Source organism: Triticum aestivum, chromosome 2A (genome assembly GCF_018294505.1).
Source record: "Triticum aestivum cultivar Chinese Spring chromosome 2A, IWGSC CS RefSeq v2.1, whole genome shotgun sequence".
In the NCBI taxonomy this organism is placed as follows: domain Eukaryota; kingdom Viridiplantae; phylum Streptophyta; class Magnoliopsida; order Poales; family Poaceae; genus Triticum; species Triticum aestivum.
The window spans coordinates 511,158,026-511,163,713 of NC_057797.1; positions in this window are offsets into that span (position 1 = coordinate 511,158,026).

Sequence of the window (5,688 nt, forward strand, 5' to 3'; positions counted from 1 at the left end):
GAGTGATTTTCAAAGGAAGACCTGGATAAAGCTGCTTACATATTGGGCATCAAGATCTATAGTGATCGATCAAAACGCCTGATGATACTTTCAAAGAACGCACACCTGGACATGTTTTTGAAGGATTTCAAAATAGATCAGTCAAAGAAGGGGTTCTTACCTAAGTTGTAAGGTATGAAGTTGAGTAAGACTCAAAGATTGACCACGGCAGAAGAAAGAGGAAGGACGAAGGTCGTCCCCTATGCTTTTGTCATAGGCTCTATACGGTATGCCATGCTGAGTACCGCACCTGACGTGTGCCTTGCCACATGTCTGGCAAGAGGGTACAAAGGTGATCTAGGAGTAGATCACCAGATAGCGGTCAAAATTGTCCTTAGAGGAATAAGGAAATGTTTCTCGGTTATGGAGGTGATAAAGAGTTCGACGTAAAGAGTTACGTCGATGCAAGCTTAACACCTATCCGGATAGCTCTGAGTAGAGATACCGGATACGTATAATGGAGCAACAATTTGGAATAGCTCCAAGTGGAACGTGGTAGCAGCATCTACGATATAAAGTTTTGCGAAATACATAGGGATCTGAATATGGCAAGACCCGTTGACTACAACCTCTCTCACAAGCATAACATGATCAAACCCATAACTCTTTGAGTGTTTATCACATAGTGATGTGAACTAGATCATTGAGTCTAGTAGACTCTTGTATGTTGGTCACATGGCGATGTGACCTGTGAGTGTTAATCACATGGCGATGTGAACTAGATTATTGACTCTAGTGCAAGTGGGAGACTGTTGGAAATATGCCCTAGAGGCAATAATAAATTAGTTATTATTATTATATTTCATTGTTCATGATAATCGTTTATTATCCATGCTAGAATTGTATTGATAGGAAACTCAGATACATGTGTGGATACATAGACAACACCATGTCCCTAGTAAGCCTCTAGTTGACTAGCTCGTTGATCAATAGATGGTTACGGTTTCCTGACCATGGACATTGGATGTCGTTGATAACGGGATCACATCATTAGGAGAATGATGTGATGGACAAGACCCAATCCTAAGCCTAGCACAAGATCGTGTAGTTCGTTTGCTAAAGCTTTTCTAATGTCAAGTATCATTTCCTTAGACCATGAGATTGTGCAACTCCCGGATACCGTAGGAGTGCTTTGGGTGTGCCAAACGTCACAACGTAACTGGGTGGCTATAAAGGTACACTACAGGTATCTCCGAAAGTGTCTGTTGGGTTGGCACGAATCGAGACTGGGATTTGTCACTCCGTGTAAACGGAGAGGTATCTCTGGGCCCACTCGGTAGGACATCATCATAATGTGCACAATGTGACCAAGGAGTTGATCATGGGATGATGTGTTACGGAACGAGTAAAGAGACTTGCCGGTAACGAGATTGAACAAGGTATCGGGATACCGACGATCGAATCTCGGGCAAGTATCGTACCGCTAGACAAAGGGAATTGAATACGGGATTGATTGAATCCTCGACATCGTGGTTCATCCGATGAGATCATCGTGGAACATGTGGGAGCCAACATGGGTATCCAGATCCCGCTGTTGGTTATTGACCGGAGAGTCGTGTCGGTCATGTCTGTATGTCTCCCGAACCCGTAGGGTCTACACACTTAAGGTTCGGTGACGCTAGGGTTGTTAGGAAGACTTGTATGTGATTACCGAATGTTGTTCGGAGTCCCGGATGAGATCCCGGACGTCACGAGGAGTTCCGGAATGGTCCGGAGGTGAAGATTTATATGTAGGAAGTTGTCATACGGTCACCGGAAAGGTTCGGGGGCATATCGATATTGTACCGGGGCCACCGGAGGGTTTCCGGGGGTCCACCGGGAGGGGCCACCTCTCTCAGAGGGCCTAATGGGCTGTAGAGGAAAGGGAACCAGCCCTACATGGGCTGGCCGCATCGCCCCCCTTGGGCCCATGCGCCTAGGGTTGGGAGGGGAAACCCTAAAGGGGGCGCCCCCCTTGCTTGGGGGGCAAGCCCCCTCCCCTTGCCCCCCCCCTCTAGATGAGATCTAGAGGGGGCCGGCCCCCTTCCTCCTTCCCATATAAATAGAGGGGCTAGGGGAGGGCTGCACATGACATCCCTGGCGCAGCCCCTCCCCTTCCCAACACTTCTCCTCCTCCCCAAGAGCTTGGCAAAACCCTGCCGGAGTACTGCAGCTCCACCACCACCACGTCGTCGTGCAGCTGTTGGAGCCCTCTTCCTCAACCTCTCCCTCCTCCTTGCTAGATCAAGGCGTGGGAGATGTCTCCGTTCCGTACGTGTGTTGAACGCGGAGGTGCCGTCCGTTCGGTGCTAGGATCATCGGTGATTTGGATCACGACGAGTACGACTCCATCAACCCCGTTCACTTGAACGCTTCCGCTTAGCGATCTACAAGGGTATGTAGATGCACTCTCCTTCCCCTCATTGCTAGATTACTCCATAGATTGATCTTGGTGATGCGTAGAAAATTTTAAATTTCTGCTACGATCCCCAACAGTATATGTCTAATTTCTACTCTTACTAGCAAGATGCACGTGCGTTGCACGGAACATCAAGATCTTGTGGGAGAAAAGGATGGTCGAGGGAAGGCCTTATCTGCAAATGTGGAGAGGAGTGCGGGTAAATTGCCATAGTTTCGTTCCTATCCATCAGATATAAATCGGACGGCCTATATTGCAGGATGGCAGGCCCACCATCATCACCAACTCTGTTTTTTATCCCTACTCTTATAAAAAAGCATAGTCGGTGATGATCGTGTGCATGCAATCCTGCAATATAGGCCGTCCGATCTATATCTGACGGATAGGAAGGAAACTATGGCAATTTTGCAAAAAGATACCCACACCCCTTTCCACACTTGCAAATAAGGCCTTCCCTTGTTCATCCTTTTCTCCCACAAGATAAACTACTCATACAAATGCATCTTCATGTTCCGTTCAACGGATGGGCATCTTGCTAGTTGTTGCGAAAATCCCATGTGTTGAGAGAGAGAGAGAGGGAGAGAGGAGGAGGACAAAGTGCATGTGTGACAAAGACACAAAGAGTGTGTGTGCGAGAGGTATCAGCTTAAAATGAGGCGATAGTGTGTGTGTGCACGATCGAGAGGGTGTGTCTCAAGAAGGGAAGAAAAATCTATGTAGACACAAGGAGTGGGAGAGAGACATGTATGCGATAGTGGAAGCACGAGTGTGTGGGTGTATAAACCTATCTAGAGGCTAGTCGATAAATGTTTGTGAGAGAAATACGAGTCGGGGTGCGAAAGCGAGAGTTTTGTGTGTGTGTGAGAGAGAGAGAGACGGTAGTCGGGAAGGGGAGTGGAAGCAGAAGTTGTGTGAGAGAGAGAGGGGGAGTTTGTCTAATCGATAAACAAATGAATAATGTCAGTCTGGTATGGAGATGAAAAGGAGACTGCAACAAATGTTGTGTCTACAGGAGAGAGAGAGAGAGAGAGTAATTTTAGTGGTATGATTCATATCTAGAAACATATAGGGTGTGTGAGAGAATCCCATATAGAGAAAGACAAAGTGAAATACGAGTGGAGACTGTGTGTGTGGCGGTGAAAAAGAAAGCTTAGGTACCTAGTGATACGAGAGAACGGTAGAGACATGAGAGATAATGAAAACCGTGTAATGTATAATGATAGGGAGAGTGTGACACTTCTCAAGGGAGATGTCGAGAGACCATGTTTGCGAGGATAGGAGAAACATGAAGTGAGCGTGCGGGTGAGTTGGAGAAAAGAGAGTGATAGCTACATGAAGGAGCATGCATACGAGAGAGATGGGCGTGAAAGGAGTGAACATAAAAGGGATTCAAATATTTCAATTCGAGATGATGATACATGTAATCCATACTCGAAACAAAATTGATCTATCAAACATGCATACTCATATGAATTCACGCACATCTATGTTATTTAATATGTAGATATTACTGATCCATACATTTTAGTAGAACATAATTTGGATTAATTTTTTGAATTCAACCTTATGATTTTGAGATCATTGTATTTGTAAATCATATTATACACATAAAGAAGCAGAATTCTTTGTTGTGCTTTTGAAAGTATATATAAAAAATGATTGATAACCCACAAGTATAGGGGATCGCAACAGTTTTCGATAAGTAAGAGTGTCGAACCCAACGAGGAGCTAAAGGTAGAATAAATATTCCCTCAAGTTCTATCGACCACCGATACAAATCTACGCATGCTTGACGTTCGCTTTACCTAGAACAAGTATGAAACTAGAAGTACTTTGTAGGTGTTGTTGGATAGGTTTGCAAGATAATAAAGAGTACGCAAATAAAAAGTAGGGGCTGTTTAGATAAAGAAACAATAAAGTAAATATAGCGAGTGTGCAAAAGTGGTGGTAGGAGTTGCGAAATTGCCCATAAGCAATTGACTACTTTACTAGACCGATAGCAAGTATTATGTGGGAGAGGCCACTGCTAGCATGTCATCCCTGACTTGGAATTCTATGCACTCATGATTGGAAATATTAGCAAGCATCCACAACTACTAATGTTCATTAAGGTAAAACCAAACCATAGCATTAAGATATATTGGTTCCCCTTCAATCCCGTATGCATCAATTTCTATGCTAGGTTGAAGCTTCTGTCACTCTTGCCCTCCAATACATAGTCCTATCAACATACAACTAACCCTAGGGTGTGATCCACGCGCGCAATCATATGATGGGCACCAAAGGACAACAACATAACCACAAGCAAATTAAATCAATCATAGCAATTCATCAACCACCGATAGGACAACGAAAATCTACTCAGACATCATAGGATGGCAACACATCATTGGATAATAATATGAAGCATAAAGTAGCATGTTCAAGTAGAGGGTACAGCGGGTTGCGGGAGAGTGGACCGCTGTAGATAGAGGGGGGAAGGTGATGGAGATGTTGGTGAAGATGGCGGAGGTGTTGGTGTAGATCGCGGTGATGATGATGGCCCCCGGTGGCACTCCGGTGCCACCGGAAGCGAGGGGGAGAGAGCCCCCCTCCTTCTTCTTCTTCCTTGACCCCCTCCCTAGATGGGAGAAGGGTTTCCCCTCTGGTCCATGGCCTCCATGGCACGGGAGGGGCGAGAGGCCCTCCGAGATTGGATATGTCTCTCTGTCTCTCTCTATTTCTGCGTTCTTAGATTCTTCCCTTTCACCGTTTCTTATATTCCCGGAGATCCGTAACTCCGATTGGGCTGAAATTTTGACACAATCTCTATCCGGAAATTAGCTTTCTTGCGGCGAAAGAAGGCCACCAACCGCCTTACGGGGTGGCCACGAGGGTCAGGGGCGCGCCTGACACCCTGGGGCGCGCCCCCCTACCTCGTGGGCCCCTCGAGCATCGTCTCGCATGGATTCTTCTTTCCAAAAATCATATATATTCCAAAAAAAATCTCCGTCAGTTTTTATTCCATTTGGACTCCGTTTGATATGGATATTCTGCGAAACAAAAAACATGCAACAAACAGGAACTGGCATTGGGCACTGGATCAATATGTTAGTCCCAAAAATAGTATAAAAAGTTGCCAAAAGTATATGAAAGTTGAATAATATTGGCATGGAACAATAAAAAATTATAGATACGATGGAGACATATCAGCATCCCCAAGCTTAATTCCTGCTCATCCTCGAGTAGGTAAATGATAAAAAACATAATTT